A 23653-nucleotide genomic window follows, 5' to 3' on the forward strand; every position below is an offset into this window, starting at 1 on the left:
TAATGGAAATAAATGGGAAATTCAGAGGTCTTTAAGCATGTAAAGAAAGGGCTGCTAGGTGGAAAGGGGCAGAGGCTTGTTCTATATGGGGCCAAATGCAGAACCAGAAGTTGGGAAGAAATGCAGACTCCCCAAAAGAGCCAATTTAACTTCAATGTCAGGGAAAAAGCCGTCCTCCCCAAGAGAGCTGTTCCGTGTGGACCAGACTGATCCAAGAGGCAGTGGCTTCCCTTTTCCTGGGAACTCATCATGTGATGCTAGACCAATACTTGACAGGTACTTTCGAGGGGGTGGACAGGTTGAGACAGTTCAGAAGGGACTTCTACTCTCAGATTGTTTTTCTGACCTCCTGAGCCTCAGTTCCCTCACTCTGTAAAAGGAAGAGACTGTGAGAGGCCACCAAGTCCCCTTTTAAATCAGTTCATTCTCTACAACTCCCATCATCAGCTTTGGAATACCCTTCTCCTTCAGCCATAATCACAATTTTTCCTATCAAATTACTAAGAAAAATACAGGCATTCTAGATGCACTTTATTCCATTTTCCTTCATGACTTAGCTCATGGCCTCCCTGCAACTTCTTTGCAGAGACTAGCTACACTGGAGATGTAATAGTGTATATTTTACAGGTCTTTTTAATATAATAGGTTTATGAGATAAGTTTTTTCTTCTTGTTTTTTCTTTGTTAGAATAATTTTCAGGAAAGGCAGAAGGGCTATATAATGAAAAATGTAGATGATATAAAAATAATAAAGTCAAGAAAAATTTTAAGTTGCTTCCCAAAGTACAGAATATGGAATATTATGTTCTATTCATGCAGAAAGCTCTTTTGTCCCCCAAGCAACCATTCGTGGCTCCTTTCTGGACACAGACTGTGATTTTTGTTTGCATGTGAATGCTTCTTTCTGAGTTCAGAGATTTGAACTACCTCCAATTCTGGAAATGTTTTGGGCATCTCGCCCTGTTTATAATCTTAAAGCCCACAGGCTTTCCAAATGAAATACCCAAGGTATCTCTCCTTGTCATTCAATTAATTATAGATGCAAACTTAGCCCATCACACATCGCTAACATGTCTACACTGCTGGGTATAAGTAGGTTATTGAGGAAAACATCTGGATGAATCCAAGGGACGAATGGCCCACATAAAAAAATCTTACAGCAGCTCTCATCAAATCATTTAAGGAGTCAACTTCTTCAAATAATGATGGAAATAGATTTGAATAAAGTTAGGTCCCTTTGGACAGAGATTTATTGACAAGTGAGTTCTGATTTCAGTATGAAAAATTCCCTAGAAATGAGGAGCAGATTGCCAGCTTCCTCCAAGCAGGGATAGTTCCAGGTGTTTCTCTGCCCAGTCCACTCTGCACCTCCCTCAGTCAGAGTGAAGTATTTGTCCAGTGTTTCCATTACTTAGCACAGTTCCTGGTACAAGTAGGCATCTAAAAAAGATTCATGGATTGATTGAGAAATACAAAACTGGACTCTAACATACAAATGCCAAATGAATCCATTTTTATGAGACTACTCGGGTATGATGTTATATCAGTTATATCACCAAAAGGATATTAAAAAGTAAAGAAGAAAATTAGCAGAAAAAAAAATGATGACTTATTAGTGAGAAAGATCAAATCTAAATATAAAATAAAAGGATAGGATGACACATGGTATATATGATTGTACAGAAATGCAAAGGGTCTCTTGATGGCACCACAGTGCACGGAGTGAGGGCCTACAGTCAGGAAGATGAATTCAAATCCAGCCTCAGACACTTACTAGCTATGAGACTCTGGGCAAGTCACTTCACCTTCACGACCTCAGTTTCCTCATTTATAAAATGAGTTAGAGAAGGAAATGGCAAACTCTGCCAGTATCTTTACCAAGAAAGCCCCAAACAGTGCCATGGAGAGTGAGACACAACTAAAAACTGCCTGAATAACAGCAACATCACCACAATGTAAGCAAAAAGACTTCTGAAGGGCAGATATCATAATTAAACCTCTCTAGCATCTTTGCCAAGGCTTGTGGATTGACTGAGTGATGCAAACCGGGCTCTCTCACCTGAAGGCTAAATCAATTCATTTTTATTTGATTATCCTGGCAGTGATGGATTTACATTCTACCTTCTGTGCCCACAGAGCAAATCAGCAAGCTGGATCTGACTGAAGGATGGCTATTACTCCGATCAGAAAGATGCCTGACAAGAAGAACAACCCACATCAAGGTAGCATTTCAAAGTTTGCAAAGCTCTTTTGAACAGGAACTCATTAAAGTCAAACCCCATAACAATAACTCTGTGAAGCAGACACTGGTGACATTATTAGCTGCGTTTGACAAATGGGAAAACTGAGGTTTAATGAAGTTGTGACTTAGGATCATAGGATCAAAGATTTTTACCTGAAAGGGACCTTAGAGGCCATATAAGCCACCTTTTTCATTGGAGGAAAATAAAGTCCAAAAGTTTAGTGACCAAGCAGGGTCACACAAGGTAACAAGCAGCAAAGTTCTGGTTCTTTGACTCCAAACTCAGGTTCACTTCCACTATACTTCTCTGCATCTCTCTCGCTAGTGGAGAGGAAACCATAACCCAGCCCCTTTCATTGAAATGTGGAGATGCACATCCTCCTTCACTAACAATTCTAATATCCAGGAGTGTTGGAGTTGTTATTTCAAGACATCATAAGATTTTGAAATTGTTAAATATTCTAGTAACTATCAGAGATCAGAAAACCCTGACAAGGTAGTTCCAGGTGCGCCTGAAGTCCTGGGTATAGTAGAGTTTGGATGTTGCTGTAGATAAGTGGTTCATCAACCTGGCCTTAGAAAGCATCTAGTGTCATCAATTGGGAAAAGGCTGAATAAGTTATGGTATATGAAAGACCTGGAATATCATCGTTCTATAAAAATGATGAAAAATGATTTTAAAAAGCCTGGAAAGATTTGCATGAACTGCTCCTGAGTGAAACAAACAGAACCAAGAATACATAGTATACAGTAACAGCAGGATTGTATGGTCAACTACAAAAGACGTGGCTCTTCTCAGCAGGTCAGTGGTCCAACGCAATCCCAATACACTTTGGATGGAGAATGCCATCTGCATCCAGAGAGAGAACATGGATGCCGAATGTAAATCTACATAAGCGATGTTCACTCTTGTTTTCTTGTTTTTTCTCTCTCATAGTTTTTCCCTTTTGTCCTGATTTTTCTCTCCCAACATGATTCATAAGGCAATGTGTCTTTTTTTAAATAAATGTGCATGAAAGCATCTAGTCACTAACAGTGATCACAACAACAAAAGCTGATGTTTATATAGCATTTCAAAATTTTGTTTGTTTTCATGATTTCAGTGACATAATGATTTTCATGGAATTTCAGTATATGCTGTAATAGGATTTGGAGGCTGGGATTAAGTGACTTGCCCAGGGTCTCACAGCCAGGAAGTGTCAAGTGTCCGAGACCAGATTTGAACTCGGGTCCTCCTGAATTCAGGGCTGGTGCTCTCTCCACTGCGCCACCTAGCTGCCCCCTAAATATGGCATTCTTAGGATACTAGGACAAGATTTGAGATTTCACTGATACGGAGAACTCCCAAAGGTGAGTTCCTCTAATGCGGCTCGGCTGTAGCTTAGACTGACTTGTCCAAGGTCACACAGCAGGATAGAGTTGAGGCTGGCTCTCTATCCTATGACCGTGACATTCTATTTCCTAATGGTTTATATTCTTCTGGTAAGAGCAGAAACCAAAACTGCATTTTAAAAACCAGCCTGCCATCACCTGTCTTTCTATCTTCATTACACTGATTGAACAGAAAAAAATTAAGAGATTAAAATGATCCCTGGCCTCTTTCTGGAATTCTGGCTATGCTGGCATCCACCCAACAGATGGGCTACATCTCTTCCAAAGGATATGTTTCTTGTAACAGTCAACATCTCATCAGGGTATTGTTTTCTCAGAGTCTTAAGGAGAGAGGCAGAGTACAGGGCGAAGAGCCTTGGCTGAGGAGTCAAAGGGGCTGAGTTCAAATCTCGCCTCTGGTACTTTCCCAACTTGGAAACTTGAGCAAGTAACTTACCAAACTCTATGTGGAGCAAATGAAATAGCTTGCAAAGCATTCTGCAAACCTTAGAAGTATTCCATAAATTCTATACAACTGGGGGAATTGGACTGACCTCAAAGAACCCTCCTGGTTCTGTCTGTTAATGGGCGAGGTCCACATCCCATCATTTAAGTCATTAAGTGTCTAGTACTCTTGACTCAGTCACTCAGAAGCATCTTTGTCGCCCATCATCTTGTTTCAGCATCTTCCAAGGAGGGGGCCATTCCATTAGCTCACGCCGGCTTGTCTTTTTTCTCCATTTAGAGTCTAATATTCCACAGTTTTGTAGCACTTTCTTTTAAGCCCCTTAGAGTACATTTCTACCAGCCAGTTCACAAGGTAACAGAAGGATGCTTTTAGCAATTTCACAAAATCCTTCCAAATCCCCTAGGATGTTCACACTCGTGGGGCTCCTTTGAAATATAATTAAAGATTCTCTAATACCCAACCTAAAATGCCTTCCATCCTGCATGGATCACCCAGGTTGGTAACAATCTTTGCTCTCATCTCCCAAATTCATTTTGCCCCTTGCTCATAAATTAATCAGCAAGCATTTATTAAGCACTTACTACATACCAGGTGCCATGCTATGGTGCCAATAGCATCCCTTCCTTTGAGGAGCACACAAGGACATTGACATGTATGTCTTATCTCCTGCTAGATTTTAATCTCTCTGAGGGTAAAGATCACGTCTTATCTGAGAATGTAGGTCTCCCAGGGCTAAGGGAAAGCACAAAGCATCCATTTACAGCAACAGCCCGAGCTGACTATCCTTTCTCTAGCCATTTACATCTCAGAAGAACAGAATCATCTTAAAATCACACACTGCTTCATGTTTGTCTCTGGAGGCATCTTGCTCATGGTAACCACTTAATAATTATTTATTAAACGCAATTAAATTCTTCCTTTCGGAGTAGCATTTCAGCATCCCTTCTTGCCTTTCTTGGGGCTTCTTGGCATTTTAATTAGTGGAAAGATGAAGTATCACGATCATTTTTGTTCCTGGCTTTTCACTCATCTTGCTTTTGTTTACAGGAAAGTCCCTTTCTTCTCTCTAAAGAACCTAAGCAAAATTTCTTATCCTTTACAGACTGTGATCCTTTTAGGAATAATGCCAAACAATCTGAAGCTTTACAGATTTATTTCACATAAATGTAATCGTTTGCTTCCCTGGGAGAAGGGGGAATTCAGAGAGGAGTCTCCCCAGTGGGAGTATCATGAACAAGGGTGCTTATCTGCAACAGGCAAACTATTCACCACTTCCATCAATTAGACATCCCCAAATTAGACACCTCTTCTCTTCTGGAAAATGGAACAGTGTATTTCCTCACTTCATTGTAGGCAGATGTGGATAGAAGTATTTTTTATTGTGGATAGAAGAGTAATTAACATATTCATTAATTCATTCTCACCTCTCACTCTCACATGTATTTTATTTCTTACTCTTTCTTCCCTCCTCTAGCCCCTAATGTGGAGAAGCCTAGGGTCTCTTGTTAACTCAACTAGGCTCCGAAGAGACCCCATAATCACTGTGCTTCTTATATTTCCAGAATTGTTATGAGTAGTCTGTCCTGACTGAATAGAAGTCATTTGTTAAAAGACTTGCAGGAAATGGGTTGGCCCCTAATAGTACCTGGATTTCATTTTATATCTCTCTTCTTTTAAAAAAAAAAAATACTTTATTTCCCCCCAATTACATATAAAATCAAATTTTAATTTTTTTAAAGTTTTGAGTCCCACATTCCATCCCTATCTCTGCTCCCCCCCTCTCCCTGAGATGGTAGGCAGTGAAATAGGTTATACATTGACATAAAACATTTTCATGTTAATCATTTTGTACAAGAAGAATTGAACAAAAAAAAGTTTTTAAAATTGTTTGCTTCAGTGTGTATTCAAACAACATTAATCTTTACTCTAGAGGTGAATAACATTTTTGATCATGTGTCCTTGGAGATTGTTTTGAACCATTATTTTCTGGGAATAGCCAAGTGATTCCCAGTTCTTCAGCATATAATATTGCTATTACTGTGTATGATATTCTTCTGGTTCTGCTGACTTCATTTTCTAGCCATTCATGTATACCTTTCTAAGTTTTTCTGAAATCACTCCGCTCCTCATTTCACCGCACGGTAGAATTCCATCACAATCATATGCAACTCATTTGGCCATTCCCCAGTTGATAGATATCCCCTCAATTTCCAATTCTTTATTACCACAAAAAGAACTCCTATGATATTCTTGTATACATAGGTTCTTTCCCCTTTTTTTCTTCTTGTATACATAGGTTCTTTCCCCTTTTTTTCTAATCTCTTTGGGATACAGACCTAGCCATGGTATTGCTAGATCGAGAGTGTGCACATTTTTTCAGCCCTTTGGGCAAAGTTCAAATGTCTCTCCAGGATGGTTAGATCAGTTCACAGCTCCACCCATAGTGCACTAGTGTCAAGTTTATACACCTCTCTTTGAAGCTCAAGGTTATCCTTTCCTGTTAGAATTTAGCCTGGCAGGTATATTAATTGACAATGGCCAGGAAGACCTCAAGAAAAATGACCTTCCACAGATCAGCAAGGCAATATTAGGATAAATTAGATTTTTTTTAGGCTGGGCTTAAGTGACTTGCCCAGGGTCACACAGCTAGGAAGTGTTAAGTGTCTGAGGCCAGATTTGAACTCGGGTCTCTTGACTTCAGGGTTGGTGCTCTCTCCACTGCGCCACCTAGCTGCGCAGATAAATCAGATTTTCATCTCTCAGATTATTGACTGAGTCCATTTCCTTGGTTTAAAGGAATAGGAGGGTCCACCTGGTCTCAGATTAGTGAGAACAGGTTCTGTTTTGCTCAGTGACCTTACTGCAATACTAGAAAACCTCGAAGTTTCCTAGTCTCCAGCTCTCTGTAGCAATCGCCTCAGTAAGATTCTTCTTTGCTTCCTTAAGGGCCAAGTGTAAATGCTCCAGTAGCAGAAGCAACAGCTGCCATGGAGAGGGGTTGAAATGAAGGGAGGGAACACCCCCCTTCCTACTCCTGGGAGTCAGTTCGGGCTTGATGTTCAGTGATGTATAGCCATCAGATGAAAAGAATGCTCCTCTCATTGCAAGAACAGAGTTACTCCAGCTGCACAAAATTAACCTCTGCCGTCATGTTTGGTCTCCATCTCTCCTTCCAGATGGCAGGACAGTTTTATATAAATACGACATTTCGGATGCTGCCCCCAAGCCCACATTTGCTCTTTCTGCTCAACAAATTAGCAATGCAAAATCCTGATGAAAAATGCATGTATTCTTAAGGCTGAATGGCAATAAAAATGAGTGAGTGGCTGCCCTTCCCATCTAGCACACATTCAAATTCCTAGTCATGTTAAATGATTGCCTCCATACAACATGATGGCCATGACGTTAAAGATGGTCGCAATCTACAGTATCTTCTAGCAGAATATTTCCGGGGCTATAATCTCGGGGTGAGCTATTATTTCTCCCTCTTTCCCAGGCTCATGGGGCCTTTTTAGGTAGATCAAAAGACACGATGGGTAAGAAATTGCATTTTTCCTTGCAGTTCTACAATTGAGCAATTGAGTGAGACTAAGGAGATAAAAGATATGCATTATCAGATGGAAAGGAAGGATGCAAAGGCAACCGAGTCCAAAGTAGCTGATAATGAGATGTATCCCCCGTTTTATAATCTGACAAATTAAGAAATGTTGGATTTCTAAATGGCTTAACTCAGGGCATTAAAATATGGCATGAAGGTAGATCACAGACAGTGGCCTGATTGTTAGCCAAACGACAGAGTACATTAATCTGATCACTCGTTCAGTAAGTCCTCATGTATGCTCTGGGGATTCCCAAACGGGACTGAACTCCTACAGGGCAGGTCTTTGGCCAATACTAACCCCTCCAGTCCTGGGTTCTCAGCCTTCTACTCCAGGGGATACTTACGAAATGTTTTCCACTGAAAGATCAGTGGAATCGTGGCACAGATTAAGAAGGAGACGTGGCCCAAATCTGGCATTTGGAGACCAAGTTGGAAACAAACTTTTTGAGCACCAAAATTGTTTTGTACAGGTCTACATGAAAGGCAGCTTATCATGAGAACCATTAATTGCTGTGAAAATTAGATTATGTCCTCAGGGACTTGAAATTTGAGGGTGAAAATTCTCTCACAAGATAGATCACCTCTCTGAGGTCCTGAGCTGGAGAAATGCTTCGGGCTCAGAATGGTTAGGTCCTTGCAAAATGATCACACAGCCTATAAGTCAGGAGGGGGATCTGAATAAATCTCTTTCCGACTAAAATTCCACCAATGTATTTACACCATCACTCTATAGCACTGATAAAAAATTATCAGCTCTAAAACCAAGGGATCAAACGGCAAGGGCCAAGTGGCTATGTACATTGGTTTTGTTATTTTTTTCAAAACTCTGAAATAGGTAAATGACAAAAATAAGTGATTTGTGGTCATTTTATTAAGAGTTCTTTCGAGCTGAGTGTATTAAAAGGCTACTAATCAAACCATGTTTTTCTCATTTTGACCATTAAGAGAGAAGAACCATTGAGGAGGAAATGAGACCAGAGGAAAAGCCTCAATTTTGGATTGAGCTAGAGAACCTGGGTTCAAATCTTGCCTCTGGTGCTTAGATGTGTAACTTGGGGCAAGTCCCACCCTCCCTGAGCATCTGTATCCTCATCTGTAAAATGAGGTTGGACTACATGACTTCCAAGTTCGCTTCCAGATCCAGACAAAGGATCCTAAGATCGTTAGTTTGGAAAGGCTACTTTTCTGTACTCTAGTATGCAAATTGCTGAGTCTGGAGTCGGGAAGACCTTAGTTAAAATTGAGCCTCATATACTTACTAGCTGTGAGACTCTGTCCAAGTCACTTAAACCTGCCTGCCTCAGTTTTGTCATCTGTAAAATGAGCTGGAGAAGGAAATCACAAACCACTCCTGTATCTTTGCCAAGAAAACCCCAAAGGAGATCACAAAGAGTTGGACACAATTGAAAATGACTAAGCAACAACATTCCTCCCAATAGAGACCCACAGAAGCAAAATCCTTTGCCACTAAATATGGTCTGTTGCTCCTCAGAGGCTTGGAAAAGGATTCTCTTACTTGAGTTCAAAAAATGGTTACTTTCTCCATGCTAAAAACTTCCAAGAGACCTGAAAGCTAGCCTCCGGGATCAAATCCTGTCTCTGACATATTTGGCTGTGTGACCCTGAGCAAGTCACAGCCTCTCAGGGACCCAAGGACTTCTGTCACTTGTGCTGACAAATGTGGGAGTTATATCCAATAATAGTATTATTAATTATATGTAAGATTATGTATATAATTAGTAATATATAATAATGAAATCACAGGCCCAGTTCCTATTCCTATCTCTCCATCATCCCAATTTTTTGATTCCTTTTAATAGTATTTAATCTTTCTGTGAGGTTTAAGAAAAAAACTCAATGGCTTTCTGTGACCGCTACAATAAAACACAAATTCCCTCATTTGACGTTCAACGCTCTTCCCCCGCCATCTTTACAGATATTCCTAACATAACTCTGCCTCATGTGTGCCGTGTTCCAACCAAACCAGCCTTCTTGCTGCCCTCTGAGGTGCCATTCCATCTCCCAGTGCTATGCCTGAAGATTTTCCCTCCTTCCCTCTGCCTCTTGAGATCTCTACCTTCCTTCAAGACTCAGCTTGAAGGCTACCTAAAGGCTTAAAGAATCTGTTCCAGATTCCCCAAACTGTTAGTGTTCCACTTCCAAATAATTTGCTTTGTATATATTTTGCATATATTTGCATACTCCTTTTACTTTCCCCAACAAAGTATAAACTCTTTAAAAGCAAGAACTATTTCTTTTTTGTTCGTTTGTTTTTAAATTTTTGTGTTTTCTAGCATTTCCACTCTCTCTGTTATTGTTTGCTTGCATGTTTGTTTTTTTCTTTCCTTCTAGATCCGATTTTTCTTGTGCAGCAAGATAACTGTAAATATGTATACACATATTGAATTTAACACATACTTTAGCATATTTAGCATGTATTGACTACTTGCCATCTAGGGGAGGGGGGAGGAGAAGGAGGAAAAAAGTTGGAACAGAAGGTTTTGCAAGGTCAATGTTGAAAAATTGCTTTGTAGATAGGCTTTTGTAATATCCTTTGTAAATGAAAAGCTATAATAAAAATAAATAAATAGATTTTTGTGTTTTCCACTTTATAGAAACCAAGAGAAGCTTACAGGTATGTCATACAAATCTCTGTCCCTACAGTGCTGGCTCACAGAAAGCTTTGAATAAAAATCCTTGGTATATGAAAGTTTGGAATTCAATCTTCAGCCACTGGTCTGGAAACATTCCTTTAGATAATCAGTATAAAACTAAGCCCTATGAAAGGTCAGTGTCTCTGTTCTCAGCTACATTAAAAGGGTGGACAAAAATGTTAGAATCTGATTTTCTTAGCTTTCATGTTCCTTTCTGTTTCTATAGACTAAAACTGACTGATGTTCCAGGAATTATTAGTGATGGACATCACCACTTTGCATTACTTCTTGAAAACCAGATTAGATATACTGATTTTCCCCCAAATCTGTGATCTGAAGCAGTACATGGAAAATCCTTTCCTAGGGAAGAGTTTATAATGAGCAAAATCTAACTTCCCATTAGTTTCTGGTTGGGGTTTTTTTCATCTGAAAGTATGCAAGTTTTTCCCTCAGGTGCTTTGGTCCCATGCAGTTAATCATGCAGAGATTGCTTATTAATTTCATTTTTTCAGTTAACACCAAGATAAAATCATCCTAAGCGATCAAGAGAACAAAGCCATGTCTGAGTTGAATGTTAGCCTCTATTATACTTGGGATTCTGACCTCCCCATCTTCAGAGCACTTTTGGATGGTCTAGGAAAAGAGATACCAGTTAACTTTAATCAGTCATGTTGTCACAACCCACCAGCTGCTCATTTTGAGAAAATAAAAGAACTCCCCCCCAACCGAATGCTTAGATCTGCTCACCTTCCATCACACTAATAATCTGCTCCAATACAATTTAGCTGACACATCAGAGAGGCCAGATGTGTCAAGTAAACTAAGAGTTTTTGTGATTCAAAAAAACTAAGGCATTCAGAGAAACTCATATACTGTTAGTCATTTAGAGATTCTTTACTATTCACTTATTTTTCCTAGCAAGGGCTTTAGTGAGAAGACTCCTTTACCTTGTTTCTTTAGACTGGGAAGAACATTAGGAGGATTTGGACACTTTTGACATGAATAGGGAAGCTGGAATCAGGAAGAGTTTGAGTGAAAGATAATAGGTGATGTGTAAGCATCCAATGTAATAATATGTGAAAAGCATTTGGAAAACTTTAAAACATTAGATAAATGTCTTTTATTATTGTTATTTTTATTCCTTTCTGCTATATAATACAATTAAAATTGAAATGGCGCTCAGATAAATTACTCTCCAATTATTGTTACTTGTGCTTTATTTTATATTTAATTTTCAACATACCATTGCACAGATAGAGAAAAAAATTTAATTGAAAAAAAATGGTTGGGAAGTCAGCTCATTTTCTACAGGCTCACTGAAAGCTTGGGATAACAGAAAGGGGAGATACTTCAGCTTTTTCTCACATCATTGATTTTTTTTCATTGATTTTTTTTCATTGATTTTTTGAGCTAGGTCTCTATAGTTTGAATCTTTAACTCCATAAGGTTTGGAAGCTCAGAATTTGTCATGGTTACATTTGTTAAAAGTCCTGTTTTTTACATGTTTATAGATCAACATCTTATGTCTAGTTGCAGACAACAGTTGCTTCTGCAATGATACCCTTGTGTGGTACAACTTTCATGTTGTACGCTCAAGGATATTTGGAGAGTGTTTTTGTCAAGGGATCTATTGTATATGAGTTTATGAAGAATAGTGAACTTCTGCTACACAAATCTGATTACTACTTATGACTCAACCTTTGGTTTGACACCTGTTTATGGGCATATTATTGGGTGAGTTCAAGTGAAGATAATTCACAAGTTGTGATATGAAGCAAGGCATTTCAAAATTCAGTTTAACAATCACATTACATGCTAGATACTATGTTAGTTGCTCACAGATTGAGAGATAGGAAGAACACTGGAAACCAGTTATTCCAGCCTCTCATTTTATAGATAAAAAAAACTGAGGCCATATCAGAGACTGGAATAAAACTGGAAATCATAGCATGATATCATAGGGTTGTGAAATGAAGAAATTCATGCTAACACAAGTAGGTTAGTATGGCTGGATCCATTAGCACAGAGAGGAATAATGTGTAAAAAGTTAAAAAAAAGACAAGTAGTCAAGGTTTAAAAGAGCCATAAAAGCTAAAAAGAGAGGTTAATATTTGATATATGAGGTAATAAGGAGTTGAGTGGAGGGGTGTAAAGTGACATGATCAGACCTGAACTTTAGTTAAATCAGGTTGACAGTTATTTGAAACATCGGTTGGAATAGGGAGAAAGCCCAAATTAGGAGTCCTTTGTAACAGTACACAGCAGGGACATAGGCTGCTTTGAGAGGTCTGGAAGGACTTCAAAAAGAATCTTGATGATCACTTCTCAGGTATTTTTCAGGGAGGATTCCTTCCAGATAAGTCTGATAATTCTTTCTAACTGAAATGCTGTGATTCAGCAAATTACAGGCCACATCTTGATATGGAAATGCTCAATCCCACCTCAGATATTATTACCTGGGTCATCTTAGGCAACTTATATAATCTCCCTGCTCTAGAAGTAACTATCCAGGGTTACCTTTAGAAATTGGTTTAATTCTTTAACTCATGCTAAAGAAAGAAACAATTCATAGAATTCTATCTATTTGAAGATCCATATCCCTGGAGTTTTAGCTCTTATACTTCAAGCACCTGGATTTTATGGTTTTAAGGAAAAATCAACATACTCTTTTTAAAAAAAACACATGGAATTTGTTGAAAGAGAAATTGACAATTTTCTTTTTTCTATGTACCCATGGAACAAGCAGGAGAAGTTCCCTGAGGGTGACTTCAGAGGTAATTGAATTTCTTGTGAAAACAACCAGAAAAGGTCTGATGTGCCTCACAGAGCACTCCTTACCGCCCAAATCCCGAGTCACCTGCCTTTGGGCTTGTGGAATAAAACAAGAGACTGGAGGAGCCACAGGCCTCTTGGGAGGAATAGTCACCTCGGCCCTTCAATCCCACCCACGTGAAGAATCATCTCTAAAGAACTGAACTAAAGAGATGCTGTGGAATTTTGGAGCCAAAAGAACCCTTTGGATTCATCTCATAGAACTTCCTCATCATAAAACTGAAAAAGATAAGACCCAGAGGAATGAAGTGATCTGGTCAGGATCACAAAGCTCGGCAAGTGGCAGAGATTAGGATCCAGACACACTTCTTAAGTTCTATCATGCCAGGAAGCAGCATGACCTATGAGCTCTTTCTCCTTTTCCTCCCCAAAAGTTATTGACAACCACCAGAGAAGAGGAAACCATCGATAATGTTCTGCTAGAGGGCAACATGCTAGTTCTGGTATTACCACACATTAAACTAGACCAACAATCTGGATTTACAGATATTGAGGAAGATATCCAAAGGGTGGGCATTCTTCATTATGGCAGGCTCCCCCTGCTCCATTTCTCTGTCTCTAGTCAGGAGCCCTCACCTGTGGAGGCAGGCCTATCCAAAATTACACACATACCTAAAATAAACAAACAAACGAATGAATAAAGTAAAACTGAATCCAAATTATAGTTTTAGGTGAGAAGCATCTATGGGAAGGGGATGGGGAGAGAGGGAAGAAAGACAATCACAGAGACAATAGAAACATTGAAAGAAAATAGAAACAAGTGACAGAAATGTCTATGTGTGTGAGAGAAAGAGACAGAAAGAGATAGAGACACAGAAAGGGAGATACAGAGAAAGTGAGAGAACAACAGAGACAGAAAGATAGAGACACAGAGAGACAGAGAGAGAGAATGACAGAACAACAAAGTGACAGAGACAGAAAGATGGAGACACACAGAGAGACAGAGAAGGGAGAGAGGGAGTGGGGAGAGAGGAGGAAGAGGAGGAAGAGAGAAAGAACATTCACCTACAATATCTTTCTTACAGCTAGTATCTGTCTGTTATTAAATGCCACCTGGATCCTTACCCTCACAACCTCATCTCTCTCTGCACCTGCCTTTGAATCACCCAATGCTTGTAGCCTGGCTTTCTGAACATTTCTCTCTAATCTATCAGATGCTGACCTAACCTGACCATCAAAAAATCCTATAACTTTCTTCTCTGATTACAATCTAGACCTTTTTTTGGCAAGGCAATCCTGGTTAAGTGACTTGACAGAGCTAATAAGTGTCAAGTATCTGAGGTCAGATTTGAACTCAGTTCCTCCTGACTCCAGGGCCAATGCTCTAACCACTAATCTAGACTTTCTAGCTAGCACACCATGTCATTTTTTTATCCTGGCTGGGGTGATCTCCTGCATGCTGAAATGCATTTACCTGTTCTTCTCCAGTCATGCAGAGATCTTCCAGGCAGCCTGTCTTCTTGAAATCCTATTAATATGCTTTTCCCTTCCTGAGCATGCTCATCTTTCCTTACAGGAATCGTATCCCTTTCTGATGAGCTGAAATCCTATTATGACTTTTTTTGTCCAAGCATCTGGTCTCCTTCTTCTGACCTGTCATCCAAGTGCCAAGCCCTGGTCTCCTGTTTCTATTTCTGAGATCAAGGATGGATGAAAATGGACAGGTTGCTGAAGAGAGACCATTACAAAGTACAAGCTCTTGAGATGAATTTTCACAAATGGAAGTTACTTAATTAAAAATAAATCAAACTTCCTCCTCAGAATGGCAAGCAAGAAGGGCTAAGCATCTGGGAGAAGCTGCTTCTGTTCCTCCTGACTGGAGATCAGCCAGGACATCATCCTTGAACATCAGGATTAGGAAAGCATGTCTACAATGGATTCCACATGCTGCGCCTGCCTCCATCTACTGCTGCCCCTCAGATCAGGCTCTCTATTACAACAGCCTCCTAACAAAACTATCAGCTTTTCTCCTCTTCAATCTGTCTTGCACATACCATTGCTCAAGGAATATCCCCAATTCTCCTCAAAAATCAGTATGGACTGTCCACTTGATGAACAAAACATCTCGGTATTCAAGGATTCCACAATCTGACTTTGACCTACCTTTTAGACTTTATCTCCTCCTATTCCCTTTCAGGAATTTCATATTCCAGAGAAATAAGACTGTTGGACAACTCTTGTTCTCATCATGCTATCTCCCACCTCCATGCCTTGGCCCACCATCCCCCAAGCTTTGAATGGATTCTCCCAACAATATCTATTTGTGAAAATCCCTTAAATTTCTAAGAGTTGAGTCCCTGCTGGATTTTTTTTAATCCAATACAGTATCAAGACCCCAGGGATTCAGCAGTGGCTTTTGGCATTTAGCCAGTGGATTCATTCAACACCAATATTGCATAGCACAAACTCGGTAGGAAGAATTCTACATAGACACTGTGTGAAGTCTGAGCCACCCCTCTCCACAAACTGAGTCTAGAGAGTGTACCCCGATGTGTCTGGAGTGGGATGTGGTATTTCTGTTCTGCCTATATCTTCAAAGTAAATATCCCTTTGTAAAAGCTTTAAAAAGACCCAATTTAGATGCTACTTTCCCATCCAGTATTTCCTAACATCCCCCATTCAGTTAAAGTAATCACTTTCTCCTCAAATCTCCTCTAGTACTTTGAACTTCTCCAATATGCTCAAGGTGTCTCACTATCTTTCTATCAGGGTCATCTATATACTTGTTTTCTCATCAGTTTTTAAATTGCTTTTCAGCAAGATTTGGGGTATATCTACCATGATGCTCTCAAGGCTGAGAACAATGACTTGCTCATGATAAGTGATTTTAGAAGTTTGTGGAATGAATATTTGTTGTTGTTCAGTTGTTTTTCAGTCATATCCAACTCTTCATGACCCCATTTGGGTTTTTTTTTTTAAATAAAAATACTGAAATGGTTTGCCATTTTTTTTCTCCAGGTCATTTTAGAGATGAGAAACCGAGGCAAACAGGGTTAAGTAACTTGCCCAAGATTACACAACTAGTGTCTGAGGCCAGAGTGGAATTCATAAAGATGAGTCTTTCTGATCCTAAGCCCATGAGTGCTCTACCTACTGTGCCACTATGCGAGTGATCTTTAGCAAATGGATAATTCCATCATCCTTTGGCAGGTTTCATTAAAATGGACATTTTATATAAAGACAGTATTTTCTGAAGGTTAAAGGTAATGTGATAGCACTTTACTAAATGCTACTGAGCACAAAAATAATATATTTTTGTTAATCTTTAGTTAAAGTCAACATACAGAATTTTAAAAATAAATTCTAATGAAATATAGGATTCCATATATTTGCTTATATATTCTTGCTTCTATATATAAATGCTTATAATGTCTTTAATTATATATTTTATAACCTATATAAATGCATACACATATATGCATATGTGTGTACAGATACGTATATGTATATAGGTATCCCCTATTGAAATAGCGGAATCTTGAGTTCCTAGCATGTAGGATAGAATTCATTTTAAAGATCCCCCAAGACATTCATTTCATTTTATAAGGGAACTTGAGAAGTAACTTGCTCGAGGTTACTCAGCAATGGCATTCTAATTGGAAACAAGGTCTTCTGCCTCTGTGTTTGTTAAGTATTTCCAGGATGAATCCATTACTATGATTTCTTCATTATTTCCCCTTCAACCATCTACTAAAATCTTGAAATGTTGTTTAAGCAACTAGTCATGCAAAAATATCAGAAATTGTCACCTAGAACTGAGCGCTTTTGTGATCCAAATCACAAGATCTATATATAATGCTTTTCTGTTTACATACTTACTATCCTATCCCCTGAAGAAGCTTCATTGTAATCTGTTCTCGGGCAGCTCTCCTGCCTCATATGTTTATTTTATGAGTGTATTTTTCCTTGACAATAAGCAGAAGAAACATTAAGTCTGTGGCTTCAACATATGACCTGTGTAAATTAGAAGATAACTTCCCACCCATGGGAAGTTATCATCCGCATTAACAATAATAGGAGCTCTCCTAGGTGCTAGCAATACAAAAAGAGCTAACAGAGTCCTTTTTCTCAGGAATAAGGGACTCTAACCAATTCAAAAGGCAAAATATCCAATTCAAAAAGCAAAATATCAGGACAGGTATTGTAAGGAAGCACAGTAGTTTCCTGTGATATTTATATCATGTTTAAATGCAATAGTGACAGTGTTTCTGTGCACATACATGTATTCAGCTCTTTAAAAAATCAATTATTTCCTTTTTTTGTTCTTTGTGTATTAAATTGTTTGTGCTTGTTGATTTTTACATTCATATTGTGAATAAAAGGATAAATGCAGCTGTGTCCCACACCCAAAAAATTAAAATAGAAATCAACAAGAGAAGCATACAGTCCTCATGTTAGTGCTTCTAATGAAATTAGAGCTGAAAAACATCTCCCTAATCCTAACCTAGAGCTTCCCTGGCATCCATCTAAACTCCTTGGAGATGAAGCAACCAATTTTAATCCAATGGGGCCCATTTTATTTGAAAATAGCTCAAATTGTGAAAGAGCTTTTTCTTATATCAAAATGATAACTGATGATTATGATAGGAAACTATTAAACACGTTAACATTTGCTAAGCACTCTACACATGGCATATTTCATCCTCACTACAACTCTGTGCGATGTGTTATTAGTATCCCTGTTTTACATATAAGGAAACAGGCTTATGACAAATTACTTGTCCACTGTCACACAAGTATCTGAAACAGGATTGGAACTCATCTTATTCCAGTATTCTCTCTATTTTGCCACCTCCCTGCCTCCCAACATATGCCTCTCAGCAGCTTCCACCCTTTATTTCTAGTTTGATTCTCTGAGACCAACTAGAACAAATCTAATCTTTCTTTCTCTATCATAGCCCAGCAAATACTTCAAACAACATCTTCCTCTTCTACACTAATCTTCTCTGGGCCAAGCTAATCTTGCCCTTTTCCACCAAATGATCCTGGAATATAAAGCATGGATTCCAGTGCCCTTGCTCATCTTTTTGCTCTTTTCAGGGTTATAGATGGCTGTATCATTCCAAAACTAAGCCATCAGACCTGAACCCAATACATTATAGAGGAGTAAAACTGGAAAAGTTGACTCAGTCATTCTGGGCACGGTACCTTTCAAATTAAATGGAGGCAGGAACTTTTCTGGCTGACATGTTACATTGGCACATGTTGAACATGATAACTCCAATAAAACTACAGTTTTTCCTCCCACCCCCCACTCATCCAATCATACATACACATACACACACACGTCAACTTGTGATGCTGATTTTTAAACACCAATAACATCTATCCAAGTTTTGCTCACCCCTATTAAATTTCTTATTAGATTTTGTCCAGAGCTATAGCTTGTCAAGATCTTTTTTGATTCAAACTTGGGGAAAGTGTGTTAGCTATCCTCCCATGCTCTGTGGCATCTAGAAATTTAATAATCATTGTTTTTTATGGCTTCATAAAAGTCTCTGATAAAAATCTTGATAAGTATGATGGCACAGACAGGTCCTAAGGGCATTCTATTTCAATTCAATAAAATTTATTAAATGCCCCTTAATGACTATTCTTTTGTTTTGATCATTCAACCCAGATCCAAATCCATAAACATCTCTCTATCTCTTCTATAATATGAGACTTTATCGCATAGTTTGTGAAGCCTAATTAAGTTACATTTGCAGCACAAACTACAAATATATATATATATGTATATATACATATATATGTATAGATATGTACAGATATATAGATATAGTCTTTAAAAGTCTGAATGGATCAATGAGTTCTTTAAACAGTACTACTGGAGTTGTTAGTGAATTTCTTCTTTTACTCGTCAGTTATTTTTTTTGTTCTAGAGTTAGAAAGAAACTTTATACTTCCCAGAAGAATATTTGGTCTGTAAAGCCTTCTAGCTTTTCTCTGAATGCTGTGAGATCTGTTCTCCTAACAACTGAAGTGAACCTTCATCAACACTATGATATAATAGTCATTTTCCCCAAGGTTCCTGTCATTTCTACCTTAGCAACCAGGCTTTCCTTGTTAATGAAAAGTAGATTTTGAAGAGCAGTACCCTTTGTCACTTTTTCTGTCTTTTGGAAGATGAAATTTTTATTAAGAAAAGTCACAAAAATATTAGGTGCTCTTTTTGACAGAGAAAGAGTTTTAGAGGCTGTCCATAGACATAGAGTCACCTCGCAATACAGGTTCATGATGCTTTCTCAATTCTTCATCTAATTATTTCTCCTGCCCACCTGGCCTAGAGTATTCTTTCATAACAATAATGCTTCTCTTTCTCTCAACCTTGACTCTCACCACATTGCCCACTTTGGGTTCTTGGATTTTCCTTTCCTGAACACATTTGTTCAGTATAAAATACTCCACCATCCCCTCTTTATTTATTGTATTTCTTTTGAAAAAAGTATACCCTTCCAAAGTCACTCGAAACATGAAGTCCATCTAACCACTTCTTGGTAAGTGATCCTAGTATGTCAAAGGGATCTAAGTCTTGTTTTACATTCCCTAGTTTACCCTATTTATTTGGTCACAATCTGATAAGCGAGTTCTTTTTTCTCTAATGGTATATAAACATCCAAGGGTTTTGTTGCCCTGTTTTCTTGGAAATCTCCTACTAATTGCTATCCCCCTTCTCTGCTATTCTTTCTATGTAACTTGCTGTAGTACCAGGCTTGACAGACTAAACTTCACTAGATGATATTTGTAATAATTCAAGTAAATATATTTATACTAATCTATTAGATGCTCTCCATTTATAGTCAGTAGCCAAGTCAATCTTATATGCCTCAGTTGGTCAATGAGTTTCAAAGCTTAAGATGGACAGGAATGTTATCAAGTAAGTTATGGTACAAGAACAAAAACCTATCTAAATCCTAAAGACTGGCCTGCAATGTTCCCCCTCTTCATCTCCCATTCTTGGATCCAATCTTTTTAGCTAGTCGATCAGTAATTCTAAATAATCTACTTATGTCTTAAAGATCTTCAAGTTTGTGTCCAAAACTTCCCGATTCTTAGTACTGTGTTTTTTTCCAACTAGTTTCCTTCTGATATCGTCATTCTTCCTCCCATGAATCACCATAGATGGACAGTACTTGTCAAGTTGGATATATCTTGGAAAAATCTCCCTTATATTGTAGATGTATACCCCCCAAGCAGACTGCAATCCTCTTATTTATGTCAGATTAATAGACAGTTGCCTCAGTCCCTTTTACCAGAGTCACGATAATCATTACTTCTTCCTTCTTCACTCCCCTGGTACAGATTGCCATTGCTTCTTAATATAATTTTTCATTTCCTCCTTGAAACATTTTTACCTCTTCTTTCAAGGAGCACTCCATTTTCCCTGGTTGTCTAAAGAATGGGAATTCAATCTTCTGGCTTTTTCACCCCCTCTAGGACAGAGACCAACTTCCACTTTGTGCATTCTGAGGTGCTATATGATACCATTAGAAACCCAAATATCTCTCCAGGTCACTCTGCATCCTCCAGCAACCTATGACCTGGTGACCCTGGCCTCCCTCTCTTGCCACTGCCTTTTCACTGGCTGTCTTATATCCCTGGAATTCTCTCCTTTTCTGTGCCTCCTTGACCTGCTTTCCTTCTAGTATCAACTTCTGCAAGAAGCCTTTCCCAGCTCCCCTCAAGCTAGTGCCTTTCCTCTGCGATGATCTCTGACTCATTGGATCTTTTTGGATTGTCTTCCTCATCGGATTGCGAGCCCCAACAGGGCAGGGATGGCTTTTGCTTTTCTTTGTACCTGCAGCCCTTAGCACGGAGCCTGGCACATAGAGAGCACTGCCATAGCTTGAATGCAAAATCCTGCTTGTTTGAAGGATCACACTCAGGCCTGAGAGTCCTTAATCTTTTGGGGGGTGAGGAGAGGGAAATGGAGGTAGTTCTTTGGGAACAGATCATTCTTGTGGCACATATTTGCCACGCTTGTTTACTGATCTGAAACCTCAGTTATTTGGACTCCTAAGGGACATTTTATTAAAATTATATTAAAAATTAAACTTAAAATTACAGCAGGTTTTCTCAAGATATAACTTTTTTCTCTACTTATCATGCTGTACCAAAAAAAAAAAAATCAGACCAAATGAGAAAAAATGAGAAAGACAAAAATAAGCAAGCAAACAACAACAAAAAGAAAGGTGAAAATACTATGTCACATTCAGTCTCCATAGTTCTCTCTCTGGATTCAGATGGCTCTCCCCATCACAGGTCTATTGGACTCATTGTTGAAAAGAGCCACGTCCATCACAACTGATCATCCCATGATCTTGTGGTTTCTGTGTACAATGTTCTATTGGTTTTACTCATTTCCCTCAGCATCAGTTCCTGTCACTCTCCAGGCCTTCCTGAAGTCCTCCTGCTGGTCATTTCTTATGGAACAATCATAGTCCATTACATTCCTCTACCATAACTTATTCAGCTACTCCCCAAATGATGGGCATCCACACAGATTCCAGGCAGGATGTGATATTTAATCAGCTTTTTCAATTGGCACTTAGAGCCAAGCCCTCATGTAAACATGAGTGAACAGGAGCCAATCCCCATACAGAAATCCAAATATTTAATTAGGCCTATCCACCGCATTTGTCCTTGCCCATGATCTTTAGCTCTCACACTCATCTTCCCCAAGGGTAGGCTCTGAAGTAATCCAAACCCAAGCTTCTCAATATCAATGCTTTTTCGGCTCTGTTGGGAGAAAAAAAATCTCTTCTTTTTTGCATTAGAACTTAAAAATATGTCTTTGAGAACTGAATTTAATAGGTCTACAATGCCTTTAATTAATTTAAAGTGATGGATTAAAACCTGTTCCCGTAGGATTTTGAAAGTCTCAGCACAGAGTCAAGGCTACTGAACATCTAAGAGCTAGTGACAAAGAAGGGAGGGACGTCAGTGAGCTGTAAGTACCACAGTTCAATCCAAAAGTAGTATTACCACTCGTCTCTTCAAAGCAACAAGCCGCGGTGCTCAGAACATCCATTCATTCAGCTGTCGTATAAAGGAAGACAGGGGGCAGCTAAGTGGGGCAGTGGATAGAGCCCCAGCTCTGAAGTCAGGAGGACCCGAGTTCAAATCTGGTCTCAGACACTTAACATTCCTGGCTGTGTGACCCTGGGCGAGTCACTTAACCCCAGCCTCCCAAAAAATAAATAAATAAATAAAATAAAGGAAGACATATGGGAGATATAATGGTATCACTAAAAATGGAAAATTTTAAACAGATACTCATTAACTATCAACTCTACAGATCCTAGAGGATTATTAGATCCTAGAGGAACACAAGCAGTACCAGACCTTACAGAGATTGTTATGTTTTTGTAGGACCTGGCACAAAATGAGTGCTTAATAAGATTGGGTTTTTATTATCATCAGCCTACTTGGAGACAAGACACAAATACAGCTAACCATGGTGAAGCAGGTTTTGGACTTGGAGTAAGAAAGGCTTGTTCAGCTCCTGGTTTAGTCATTCTCTGCCTGTATGATTATGGATAAGTCACTTAACCTCTTCCTCAGTTTCCAATTTCAAAATAAAAATGATAGCCCCTACCTTCCAGGGTTGTGAAAGTCGAGTAAATTAGCATATGTAAAGTACTCTGCAAATCTCAAAGCATTCTATTAATGTTATTGCCACTGTTACTGTTATACTTGTGTAAGACAAATGCATTAGAGAGAAGCAAAATATCTACTCCATAAATAGACAGACAGACAGATAGATAGATAAGGATAATAAATATATAGAAATATAAACCAATGGGGATAGAGACTTAAGTAAATAGAGATGGATAAATATGTAAATATAAACAAATAGAGATACAGATTTAGAGAGATATGGATAAATATGTAGAAAGAGAGATTTAGACAGATATGGAAAAATACAGATAGAGATATAAAGATAGAGATTTAGATAGCTAGACATGGATTAATATGTATATAGATATAGGCAGACAGAGATATAGAGATTTAGATATGGATAAATAGAGAAGGAAACAGACAAATATAGATATAGAGATTTAGATAGATATGGAGAAATAGGAGTACAAACAGATATGGAGAAATATAGGTACAGACAGATATAGAGATACAGATTAAGATAGGTTTAAATAATTAGAGATATAGACATAGATTTAGATAGATAAATATAGATATAGATATGTGAGTAAAGCCAAATTTCTGGATTAATCATTTCCTTCCTTATATTATTTAGGAGACTGCTTAGCAGCCTGTATCGATTTGCGAATGTGAACCTGTTTTTCACTTTCCTTGTAGGGAGGCTGAATAAAAGGACTGATACAGGTGAAGGGTTTAGACTAGAGACAGGCCCCATGAAACTTAGTTTCCAAACCCCACCCAAACAGGAAGGCAAAAAAGAGCTCAGAGAAAATGAGCACTCGTGTCTTATTGGTACAAAGCATCCCAGCTGGGAAATTTCCCATT

At 38.6% G+C, this 23653-nt stretch overlaps 1 protein-coding gene across 6 annotated transcripts in view; it reads right to left on the minus strand.

Annotated features, from left to right (window-relative positions):
* The window catches only part of PLCH1 (phospholipase C eta 1), a 215759-nt gene that overhangs the window by 111102 nt on the left and 81004 nt on the right, over positions 1-23653 (minus strand). The window lies entirely within an intron of this gene.

This window comes from Sminthopsis crassicaudata, chromosome 3 (assembly GCF_048593235.1).
Source record: "Sminthopsis crassicaudata isolate SCR6 chromosome 3, ASM4859323v1, whole genome shotgun sequence".
NCBI lineage: Eukaryota > Metazoa > Chordata > Mammalia > Dasyuromorphia > Dasyuridae > Sminthopsis > Sminthopsis crassicaudata.